Source organism: Haliaeetus albicilla, chromosome 4 (assembly GCF_947461875.1).
Source record: "Haliaeetus albicilla chromosome 4, bHalAlb1.1, whole genome shotgun sequence".
NCBI lineage: Eukaryota > Metazoa > Chordata > Aves > Accipitriformes > Accipitridae > Haliaeetus > Haliaeetus albicilla.
The window spans coordinates 52,667,540-52,680,313 of NC_091486.1; the positions used below are offsets into that span (position 1 = coordinate 52,667,540).

The 12,774-nt window shown below is 38.4% G+C and overlaps 1 protein-coding gene across 1 annotated transcript in view; it reads left to right on the forward strand.

The window, feature by feature from the left end:
* The first annotated feature begins 5,344 nt into the window (after window positions 1–5,344).
* Window positions 5,345–12,774, forward strand: part of PLCH2 (phospholipase C eta 2) — a 119,964-nt gene continuing 112,534 nt past the window's right edge. Inside the window, exon 1 of the mRNA XM_069782717.1 lies at window positions 5,345–5,479. The gene's annotated coding sequence lies outside the window, so the exon portion shown is untranslated. The remainder of the gene's footprint in view (window positions 5,480–12,774) is intronic.

Below are 12,774 nucleotides of genomic sequence, written 5' to 3' on the forward strand. Positions count from 1 at the left end.
GGAGCGTTGGCGTGCGGGTATGTCAGCCCTCCCCAGCGCCCCGGCTGGAAGGCGCGTCTCTGTGTAGGCTGAAGGGATCCAGCCTTCTGGAGCACGGCGCTGCTTGGTCCCGAACGCCCATCTGCCACAGCGTGTCAGCTGGATGGTTGGCTTTTGTGGTTGATTCACTGGCAAAAGGTGGGATTTGGAGAGACAACGATGAGTGAACATAAGCGTTAAGGCCGTGGTCAGCAGCGTTTCTGATAAATTGCTCAATGTTGTGTCTAGTTGCTAGTTTATTTAGGGAATAGAGCATGCGCTCTCCTCATAAGGCTTATTGGGCTCTTGATGGAGGCAGCCAGAATCCCATTATCTACTATGAGGCTGTTGCAGGTGTGCCTAGTGTTTCATAAAAAAAAAAATAATTTTTTTTGTATGTTCCCTACAAACAATGGCCTTTTTAACAAAGGTAGCAGCATTCTGAAAGTGTTTACTACCTATATGCATCTTGAAGTCTGATACGTTCATTCTTGTCAAAATGCGTTTTGGGTTTTTTTAGCAGATTTTAATGTCATGTAACTATAAATTCAGTTTTGCAACATGCTTCAGTGAAGGGGAAGTTAAACAGTTCTGCAATGTAACTGATTTATATGACAAACTGCTTTCAGTTGGATTAAAATAGATGTTTTCCAGAAAAGTTTACATGCTAATATTGCAGTAACTCACTTGAAAGAGCTGGAGCTTGTACTTGTTTTTTTCTTTTTAGTGCCAAGAAGCAGAAAGAAAGGCTACCCACTGACAAACATAAACACAAGTAAACTGGATATCTGTGCTCCTTTAGTTTTCAGTAGTCTGTTATTAGCAACACAGCTTGTGACATCAAAGATCTAATTCACCTGTACCAAAAGTGGTGAATTATAAGTAAAGCTGTGATGAATCTTACGGTTAAGTAATACATTCCTATTCCCTCCAGCCTTGCTCCAGGTGCAACTCAGATTTTTATTTGCTACTATATGGAAGGGTGTATGATGTAAATAAAATTGCAGATTGTTCAATCTGTAGCTATAAAGTCAGTGCAATTAAGGAAAAACATTACAACATTTTATTTAGTAAAACAGTAGGGGGAGCACCTGCATAAGAAAATATCCCATGAGAAATGGGATATGGAATGTGAAATTTTCACATCTAGTGTGTGCTTCTCATTTAAATCTTGACATATCGTGGTGATCTGATATGTCCCAAGTTAAGAAACTTGAAGCTGCTACCCTAAATCATAGCATTTTTTTAAATGCGAAACTAAAACCAATTGACCAATCTTCAGATCATTTTGTTCAGCTTTCCAATTCACCTCGTACTCCCATATGTTTTGATTTTTGTTTAAAGTAAGAGCTATGATTTCCATGCTATCTCATGTGTCCAACAGCTCAATTGTTAAGGAAAATACCGAACATGGGAAGACTGTGGTTAAAATTAAAGAACTTGGAAACTTTCTCACTACAAAAATACTGGTTGCTATTTCAACATTGCACAGGCAGTGCAACAAGTGCATCCTAACCATAGTTTAATCTTTCTACTGACTGTGATAGGTGGTATTTCCTTTGTCTTGTGTCCTGTGGTTTCCCTCAGCAATCAAGAGGTTAAGATCTCTTAAATCATTGCACCTGAAAAAATTGGAGCATAAGAAATCTAGGGGGAGTTAGGAGCAAATGGTGATATTTTGTTAGAGCTACTAATTTAGCTTAGGGTGATATCTGCTTGGTTGTGAACAACTGTTGGAGAAGTTGATTAGGGTGCTAGGTATAATTTCTCAATTGTGCTCTGTATGAGATATATGTTTTACTAAGTGTGCAGGGTAGATATTTGTTGCTATTTTATTGAAGTGGGTAAATACAGATTTCTTGTTTTATAGGTCAAGAAACCAAAGAAGAGCTCAAAAGACTTTTTTTGCAAAGCTGAAATGCTGGCTGATGAGCACTTAATTATTAGATTGGAAACCATTTATAAAGCTGAAGATAAGTTTAGGCTTCTGAAGGTCAGATTTTCATTCCTTAAAAATTTGTTATTTGGGGGGGATTGTGTGGTAAATAATACTTTTTCTTTTTAGTGGAGTTAGTTATTTTTAACAGCACAGTCAAAGTGTATCTGAAAGCTGTGAGAAGAACGAGGTAATAAACTCTTATGGTCCATTAGAAGTTTGCATAACTGATTATGGGGTCTCTTCCTACTTTTTGTGGTAGAAGACCCAAACTGACCTTAATAACAGCTGAAAATCCAAACTGTAAGCAGTTTTCAGTGCTGTATTGTAACTGCTTCAGTTTTCTGTGCATTGTCTGTTCTTTGCATCAATGTTTTATGGGGTCAACTCATTAATTATTTACTGATGTTTTTGAATTCACACATTAACTGATCCTTATCACCTAGGGTTCCAGGCTGCCAAGACTCTGTTCCCACAGACATTAAAACATGTGTTTAACTTCTCTGTATGTGACCATTCTTGACAAATTAAATGGATTTTGTTATATTCGAAAAGTTAAGTTGGTTTGCGATATTTTGAAGGGTGGGGGTTTTGTCGAGTATGGCAATAAATATATGTTCTCCTCTCAAAAGGAGGAGAGTGGTCCAAATCTAGAAAATAATTCAAGATATCTTTTTTCTTTTGAATGGAGGAGATGACATCATGCCACCTAATCTCTCCATTTTGTGTAGACAACTTTCATGTATATACCATTGAGGAGAATTGACCTCTGTTTTAGTTAGCTGCTTGCTTGCACTGAAAGTTGCAAGTAAGAGAGGGGTAGAACTCTCTTTCCACCTCTTGTGTTGTAATTGATTATTGTGGTAATGACACACATTCTTAATTTTTTGATTATTATTAAGGCAATGTTTTGTAGACTATGATTTTGTTCCTCATAAACAAGTAACAGTTAAGAAGTGTGAATATTCAGGGAAAAATACAAACCAGGCAAATGAAAACAACAAAAAAATTAAAAGCATTAGGTAGGACTGTTTGTTGAGAAGTAACAAAGTGAAATAATTTAATATTAAACCTTCAATTCTACAAACTCTTGGGGAATTTTAGGATGCCTGGCTAGTGAGAAAGACATCTTCTTTTGGTCTGCCTTCCACTTTTGCCTTATTTATTCTTTCTCTCACTTTTTTTCTCTTTGCTATTCCTGTTAGTTACTGCCTTAGTAGTTGTGCTGCCATATGTGAAGGAAGTACTTCTGAAACTAGAGTTTGCAAGGGAATAAAAAACACTGCCTGTTGAGGGCCAGTGTTGTGCTGCAGGTGTCAGTCTAAACTTATACTTGTTTTCATTCTGCGTATTTCAGGTAATTTCTCTTTCTCTAAGGAGGTTGCAGAAAACCAGTTGTCTTAGTTTTTATTTTGTGGAGCTCTACTTATTAACCAAAAGGACTATAAAGTGGTACTTCGCACAACGACTTCTGACTGCTGATTAGAAGTGAGGCTGAAACTTGTTGGTAGTGAATTGAAGTTCTGTATATATACATGCTAAAGATGATAGTGTTCAGTGGTCATGTGGAAGTGAGGAGCACTAGCCAATTCTTTAAAGTCTGAGGGAGGACACATGAATTGGCAAATGTTTTGTGATGTGTGGAGTACCCAATTAATTATGCCTTACTTCTCCTTCCTTCCATTTTATCACTTCATATGATTCTGCATACTTCCTTTTTGGAGAATAATGATTTTGAAAGAGCAGAATTTGTCTATGAAAATGGATTTGTAAGTAATCCTTTCTTGATAGTCATACGAATGTGACATGAGATGACTCCTGTTGCAGTGCTGTGCAGTATTTCTATGTGTTAGTGTAGCTGGGGCTCACCTCTCACTTGAAGGAAGTTTTATCAATCTGTATTTACAAATTTATTTCCTTTTGTTTTGTCTTTTCTTTTTTTATATTTCTACTGTGTAGAAAGTTTAGACCTCCCGAATGTAGCCCTCTGTGTTGTTTCACACTGAGATTTTTCTCTGTTTGCTTCACATCATTTGCTATGCATAGAATTTGGGCTAATGAGTACTGCAACGTTTATAGGCAATACTACTTTGTACAATGGGGAATGCAATCCACCAAATAGGAATATGTATTCATTCCTGTGTGGGGACACACAACCAACCCCCTTACGAAACCTCCCAACAAAATTACTCCTTGGACTGGGGAGCAGTAGAGGGTAATTCTACAATTAGAATTATTCACCCCTGCTCCCAGACCCGCAGCTGTTCCCTGCCTCCCCCCCGCCCCCCCCCCCCCCCCCCCCCCCAAAAAAAAAAAGAGAAAAGTATTTCATATGATCTGGGATTATTTTTTGTAGATCTGGGCCAAACCTGCTTCTCCCATAGATTCCACCCTCTGGCAAAATCGTAAGTTTAAAGATTTAGAATGAGAGAAGTGGCTGATCTGAATGCAGACTGTACAAGTCGCTGTGTTTTTGTAAGGAGAAGAAATATGCAATGTATTCACCAAAATAATAAACGAACACTTTTTCCTAACCTAATACTAAGTAGTTAAGTGTATTAAGCTGAAAAAACACAGTAGACATACCTGAAGGACCTGAGGCTCTAGTACCTTTCAAACGCTGCCTAGTAACCTGATGAAAGTCTCTTGAATGCACTGTATCATGGAATTATTATACAGATTATTGGCCCACTTCGATCCTTTACCAATGTGATGGTTCAGCTGATACTGGAATTGACCCTGGGATTAACATGGCTAATTGTTCCCTTCATCACATACAGCAAGACCAGACTAATGTTAGTTGTTACACAGTGATCAGCAAGAAAAATCTGTTTCTTCTACTTCGTATTCTGATTGATATTGGCAACTGCATAAAACTGCCGTATCTCTTAAAATTTAGCTGCTGTGTTTTACTTAAGCTTTTGCAAGACAAATTTCTGTGCAGACTTTATTTCCATTGCATGCTTCTCTACTTTTCCTTATAACAGACCTGATAAGGGAGTGAGTTGCTTCACTGACGTTAACATAAGGAAGTCCAAAATGTAAAACAAACTCGGTGCACAGTAATGATTAACTTTTCCTCCCACATGTTGCTTGTCTGTGCATTATTAAATATGGTTTTACCTCTGCAGACCTGTTAGTATAGAAGAGGTTTGGAGTGCAGCTTTCAAACAGGGCAATAGGCAGATGTTTCAGTTTCCAACCTGAAGAACAGGTTCTGCAGATGTAAAAGGAACGAAACGTCTGTTCAGGATTGTTACCACCCTCTGATTCCCTTTGCCTCCTCCCACTTTGAACTTGTTACCCTGGAGCTGAACTGTTTGAATAAGGACTGTAAGAGCTGCTTTGTGATCAGTGAGCTGAGAGCACTTAACATGTAAAATGCAGGGGAGGAGCCTTTATTTCAGACTTTGCAGTTCCCTCCCCTCCTTTTTTTTTTTTTTTGTCATGCTTATGAAGGTTCCGATGCACGGCGCAAAGAAGCTAGGACAGCTTGTCTGCACTGTCCAGAGAGGAGAGACAAAGGTATGTGGGTTTTCTTGGGTTTCTTTGTTTTATTTTAATTTGCTACTTTCTCTTTCAGGAATCATTTTGGTGTACTTTTAACACTTTTGCTCACCCTTAGAAGTTAGCAACAAATTTTATAATATGCTACCGCAGGAATATATCTAGCTTTATGATTGCAACAGAATTTGCTACTGTTTTTGCTTTTGTCTTCTTTAAGGAAGAGAGAGAATGGAAAGAGCACAATGTCTGATGCTTGTTTTATTTTGGTCATGCTTTCTCTTGTTCATGAAAATGTTCAGGAACCTTGGAATTCTGTTAGTCCTAAGTTTTTAGATTCTGTGATCTTGTAGGGATGAAGCAGACTGCATTTGTGATTTAAGTTTAGACTTTTCTAACTGGACAACTACTTTCTTCAACACGAGAGACCAGCGCATTCATTCTGAAAGGATAACCTGAGCCTTGAGCTTTCACAGGTATACTAAGCCAAAACTAAAACTGACTTGGATAAGAGAAGTTGAATGTAAAATAAACTTTAGATATTTAAATAAAATACCAGTTAGGTAATATAACCTGGCTGATTCTGTGACTGAACAGTTGGTAAGTCTTAACTTGGAAGGAAAGACACACATGACCCTTTGACAGGGTATGTGTTGTTTGGCTTTTTTTTTTTTGGTTGTTGTTTTGGGCTGTGGAGAAGGAATTTTCAGTTCTTTCCTGGCATTCAAATGTGCGTTACAATTGCAGAGATATGGCCAAATTGCTAGTGCTGTGTATGCTTCAAACGCTTTGGGCTCCAGAGCTTAGATGTAGATCTTAAGCATACCCCAAATCCTAAGGGTGATAACTTCTGGGATCATGTTTTGTTTCATGGTAGAGGTAGGTTCAACTGTTAAAAAATAAAATAGGAGTAAGATTCACTGCTGACTGTGGTAAGTTTGAGATGGGAAGTTGATGCCGTCTTGAGAATCTAGCTCAAAGTTAAGTTTTTTCTTTATTGTTCAAAAGAAAGTGGTCTAAGTTTTGTCTATTAAGAGAGATTTTTCTGTTCTTACTGAGGGGAAAAAAAACTTTAGCTGGGCAGAATTCTTTTTTGCCTAGTAAGATTAGGTATGAAGGAACTGTTTAGTCCAAATGAAGGACAGAGGTTGTGAGGGAAGGTCAGTGACTACTGATGAAATGTACTAGTTTTCTAAATGCGGGCAAGATTGCATGGTGTCATAGTTATTGCATTCTAATGACCTCAGTACCAGCGTGTGAAGAACAGATGAATAAATGCTAACTTGTCTCTGAGCTCTTCTGTAGGTGGACTGCTTGTTTTAGATTGTCTGCTTCTGGGCACTAAAGGTTGATGATATATAGACTAGAGACCACAACCAGATATAGGTACATTTGACCTGTTAACAGTGGGCTTTTTTATTTTGTAAGAAAAATATTTTACCAGATCTACTTCTGTCATACATGCTTGTATAATATAAGCCTGTATAACTGAATCTTGAAACACTAAGGGGTTGCTGATTCTTATATTTAGTGACTGTTAGGAAGATCAGCTCCTATAATGCATCATATTTTGATACTTCTCAGCCTAGAGAATCTATCATTCTGATGACCTGCCTAAGGTATGGCTTCCTGGCTAAAGGCAGGAGAACTTTAATCTGAGTATTTTTTGTTAGTTTGTCTAATCCTTGTGGTAGTCTTGGGAAGTTAATTTTTCCTCTGATTGTCCCTGCAACTCATGGAGAGCCTCATCTTATAGAACCAAAAGTCTTCTAGGGCCACAGATACATGGATTATTTGTTAACTCATGCCTTGTCATTGGCAAGTAAATGAGACTTTTCAATGGAATATCTTGCCTGTAAATTTGTGTGAAACCTATTTAATTCATGCCCTGTAAACCACTGCAAAATTTTCAGTCATTCCTTCCTTTTGGTTGGTTTTTGTTCTGGCTTTGCAAAAATGATAACTTTCTAGTTTATGGCCAAGTATCTTTTACATTATCTGAAAAGGCTTTTGTTTTCTTCTTATGTGGCATTCATAATTTCTGTAATTTATGTTGAATTAAAAGCTACTCCATACTTACCTTAAATTGTCTGAGAGCATCTAAGTGAATGTTGCTGCAGCAAGTCCTTCCACTGTGAAAGCTTGTTGATAACATTCACACATTGTAAAAAGCTGTAGAGGTGAAAGATTGAAATTCTTTTTGTAAAAAAATCTTTAACGATACAAAGTGTATGGTTCTTCTAAAGTTCTGTGTTCACAGTTTTAGAACACCACAACCTTACTTTGATTTTAAAGTAAAATATACAGAGCACTCAGTTCCTAAATGTAATTCAAAGGGGCCAACATATTTGTGAATATCACTGGAATTTGGTCTTGTTAGTCCTGTTAATTTGTCCAGAGCTGAGAAAATGACTGTGTAGATAAATTTGACGGGGTAATAGGATGAGGCTGAAGAGATTTTTCGGTGAAGACAGTCTCTCAGTTACTAAGGATCATCTGAGTTTACTGCAATACATTTGTCATGCACCTAGATACTTCAGTTCTGCATTAGTTGTCTATAAAATGACCTGCTGCTTGCCATGATAGACTTAAATTATTCTGGTCTTACTACTGAAACACATACTTCAATGTCATGCCTGAATTTCCTTTCACTTCCACTGTCTTGGCCCTATTTGTGAGTTAACCTCTGCTCCCACTGATACCGCCAGCCTTGATAAATGATAGCAAACATTCTTGTATATCACTTACTGTGAATAATTCTTAACGGCATATGTGAAGTGAGTAGTAGGTACAGACCATGCATTCAGGATCAGATGATAGTGAAGAAAAGTCCTGTATAGCATGAGCCAAGTCCTGTTCCAAAGGGACAGCTGTTCTCCTTCCCTGGCCCATGAGCTAAGCATAAAGTACATGGCCACTTTGTAGAACATCTCAGCCCAGTATTTCCTGCAAGTTATTATGAAGTTCTGGACTTCCACATTACTGCTTAGAACACAGACTCTAAATCTGTAGGGAATTTCCAAACCTTTTATTCATTGTTTAATCTGCCTCCATTTTGTGGGGGTGGAGCACTTGCCTTCAGCACACGTAAGTACACAGTAAAGTCATCGGATAGGTACCTGTAAAACTACAGGCTGTGACAAATCTTTTCACATGCTTAGGCAAAGTTCTGGCTTTCCTTCCTGTGATTTTTCTGTACATTGCTGTCTGGCAGACTGCATGTGAGCCTGTGCATTATTGATAGAAATTTTGAGTGGAGACGTCAAAACAAGCAGGTCTAATGTTTCAGCATTTTGAGAATCTTGGTTTCTGTTGTCCTGCAGGAAGCATAGTGGCTAATAAAGGAACAGTGGTAGCTGGAATCCACTCCTGAAAGATTCTTTGACTTTCAAATAGGAGTTGAACCAAAATCCTGAAGTGTTCACTTAAGAGATGAGAAAATGAAGAGGATAGGGTTCTGGATGGGGAGGTGATGTTTCAGGCTACATCATGAACAACTTCCTCAGGTGCAAAATGGCCACAATAAAATATACTTTGAGTCAAGTGCATCAGGCTCTGTTGAAGAGAAGAGCTATGTAAGAATTTTGTCGCTAAGCCTCTAGCTGCTTGAAGCTAGCCTGCAGGCCTTTGGATCTCATTTGTTAAAGAGCTCACTGTTTGATCCATCTGATGTTGGATTTCAAGCAAGCATGAGGTAAACATTAAAATAAACACTGAAATAATTTTAGAAGTGTGGTTTCCCCATATCCATGGAGCTGAAAGCATTAGCTGAGTGAGGTTTTCAGATCCATTTGAGTCAGAAATACAGCATGCAACTTGAGAGATTGATTTTCGTATACCTGGTTCTGATCTGGCCCTGCATTTTTTTATTGTTTATCAGAGCCTCACTTGTTTCCATTTAATTAAGGAATGGCTCCTGGAGAATCTTCTGACATCTTAATAGTTGTCAGGGAGCTCTGGATTGCCTCAGAAGTTAAGAGGGAAATCAGGTGGGAAGGTGAAGGAACTTTACATGTTAACATTCCTGGGAGAGATTGAAAGTGCTGCAAAAACTATGTAGTTCTCATCCCCTCCAGGTGTTGTTTGCCAAAGGCCGTTATGCAGAAACTTGCAATACTATTTTTTGTGTTGAATCTGATGTTAAGAGGATGTCTCTTCATAGCTCTCCTTGCAGGACCAGTTACTATAAAATGACTTAAAAGAAGCTCCTCCCTGCCTCTTCTCCCCTTCAACGTTCTGTTCCCCCCACAACTTGTTATGCCAGATTTCCTAGTGCTCTTAGATGCTGGAATGGATTTTCTGGAAGTTTTGTCTGCCTTTAACTGAAAACATGTAATTCGTGTTCTATTTATTTATTTAAAAAAAAAAAAAAAAAGAGCAAGGAATGGAGCCTGAGGAAACAACGGAAGCATGCAATTGAGGTGTCTAGAAGAAGCTATGTAGCCTGCAGAGGAGAAAGTGAAAACCAGAGAACTTTGGGATGCGTTATGTGCTGGTATTGTTTAGTGGGATTGCCGCAAGGCCTAAGTGAAATATATTCTACTTGATTTAGTGTGTCAAGGATGTGACCGCATTTGGATTGTACAGAGGTAGCTGGCTGTGAATGGAGCTGAAGACAGGTTGTCAGATGGCTGAAATTGCCAGAAAGACTTGCATAAACTCCATTGGCTTTGGGGTGAGTCTTTGGTAAAGAAGGGGTTTACCCATCATTGTAATGCCCACATAGAGCTGGCCTCTGGTGTGTAGATTTGGTTTGTGTGTGTGTGTTTTGTTTACACTTAGAAACCACTCAGGTTTGATTTGGTGCTGTATGTGTTGGATAGTGCGATTGCAGTCGATGATTTTGGTTTTAGGTCATCCTTCGTTAAATAACTTAATAGGGTTTTTTTTGTCTCCTACAGTATAAAGTGACCTACCCCGCTTCTTTCTTCCCCTCCTGTGAGTTTAGACAGATTCTGAATGAGATGAGGTTATTGAAGTAATGTTATTTATTGACTAACAAAGTACTAAAGTCCACTGTAGAGGTGGTGAACAAAGCAGAGCTGTACTTTGACATTTATTGAATTAGGCCCTAAATACTTGCTACCTTGTAGCAAGTCCATTAGTGTTTGTCTGTGTCGCTGCCCTCCATTTGACAAAATGAGGATGGATTGAGTGGTTCCCAGACCCCTTCCTGCCAATGGGGAAGGAGATTCATTAATTTAAGAAATTAGTTTTCATTTGTGGCTCCCCCCAAAAATTAAAAACACAGCCTTCTCTTTAAGTTGCCAAGCGTAAGCATGTTTTTCTTGTTTGCAGTATACACGTGTAGCAGTCACTTTCACCAACTCAGTTTCTGTCTTATAGTAGGGTGGCATGAAGAAAGACCCTCTTGAAAACAGACCATGCTTTGGATTCTGTTCAGGTTCCTTACTGTGGTAAATTAATATGTTGCCAGCTGTGCAAATCCTGAGGAAAACCTTTGCCCAGCCTTAGGTCCAGGATGGTGACTTACTAAGCTTTCAAAAATGTCTGAAAGATGGTCTTTATAGCCAATGGCATTACGAGAGTGCACACAACATGTTTTTATCGTCAACACATTTCTAGGAGTATTTATTGGAAATTAAGTGTGAATTGCAAACCAGGAGAATTCAATGCTCCCAAACTCAACTGTTTGTCACAGAAGGCACTTAAATATAGATCAGTTATTAATCTTAACAAAAAGCAGCATGTGACCCTAAGGACAATGCAGAATACATTGGATTTGAGATGCTCGAAGGAGCACGTATGCTGCTTTAAATTGCAAAGTAAGTTGGGCATCTACACTTATTTAAATCCATGGTGCGAAATTTTTGAAGCAATCTAAGTTGTAAGAGATCCTTCCAAAGCCTGCGTTCTCTCTTTTCTGTTTGGAATTGGTATTCCATGCTCTCTGCTCATCACCTTTCTCCCTGTTACTGAAGGTCATTTCGCTATTTCTGTGTCCTTCTATTATCTCTAGTTTTGAAGTCTGTCATGACTGGCTTCTACTTTGTGTAAAGCTTTCAGCAAAGTCAAATGTTCAGAAGTAGTGTAGATTTGTGGAGTATTTGCACAATGTTGTAAAGAGGGAGCTATGGTGTAGTTGAAGATAATAGTCTTGACTTCAGTTTGCAGAAGTTAAATACTAGATTGTCCTATCTTTCCAGTTTTCATCGAATGGGCTTGTGTACTCTTCTCTCAAAGCCACATGTAATTAGCTCAGGTTTTTTAGTGCATGTGCATGTGCTTGATATTCTCCAGTGGTATGAAGGCTGCTTATTGGCTTTCAGCTGTGTTAAACACAGCCAAAGTTTTATCCCTTTCCAGTTACCTAGAGTAGATTAGAGAAGTGAAATTAGGATACAGATCAAAGATGCTGTAGTACGTACGTACCTTCCCTTGCTAGGAGTTTTGGCCATTTTGTATTGGAAAATGTAGTGGTCAGTGTTGTTAAACCTGTGCTCTGGATCTGTTCTGTGCACCTGAAAAGTTTTCATTTACCCTGATTGGCTTTTCACACTGTTCCAATTTGAGGTTATATATATAAATTTCTGCTATAGAACTTTTTGTCTTAGTAGTGATACAGGCGGTGGAAAACTGCAATAAACATGTGTTGAAAGATGGCTAGAATAAGGCTGGTGGAAAAAACTCTTTGCTTTTAATTAGGGTAATATCCTCATTTCACTAGCAATAGTTAAATTGTTAGCATTTTAGCTCACCATTTAGCTAACAAGATATATTAATTTTATTTCCTATTCTCTCTTACTGTCCTTCTTCCTCTGCTTTAGGCTTCTGTATCTCGTCCTATTAGGCATCCTCACGAGAAAGCTGATCACTTACCACTGACTTGCAAAAGGCGAACTTGTGTTGCCACCTCCTTTCTAACTTCCCCAGCATAAGTTATTCCTTAATATCTAAGAGATTGATCCGTAAAGCAATAAACTGGTGTACAGAACTAAAGCAGCTTGATTAAGTGTCATAGGCATTATTCTTACAAGAAATCCCTGACTCTTTAGATAAGGTTGAAAAAAAATTTTAAAAAATTTTGGGCTTCTGGAGAGTGACCAAGACTGCTAATGTAATTGAGAGTGTAAACATTATTAGTATCATAGATCTCTTGATTACAAATGGCATTGGAGCCCATAATCTGCGTCTCCTCTTTAATATGACTCACAAATTCCCATGTGCAGTAAAAGCTTAGTTTTTCAGCAGTAGTCACTTCCTGTCTGTCTCCCAATAAGATCTTCCTCTCCCTATTCCTTCTCTGAGGCTTTTTGGTTTTCATGGTCTATAGTATGAAACTTGTAGTTTCAAAG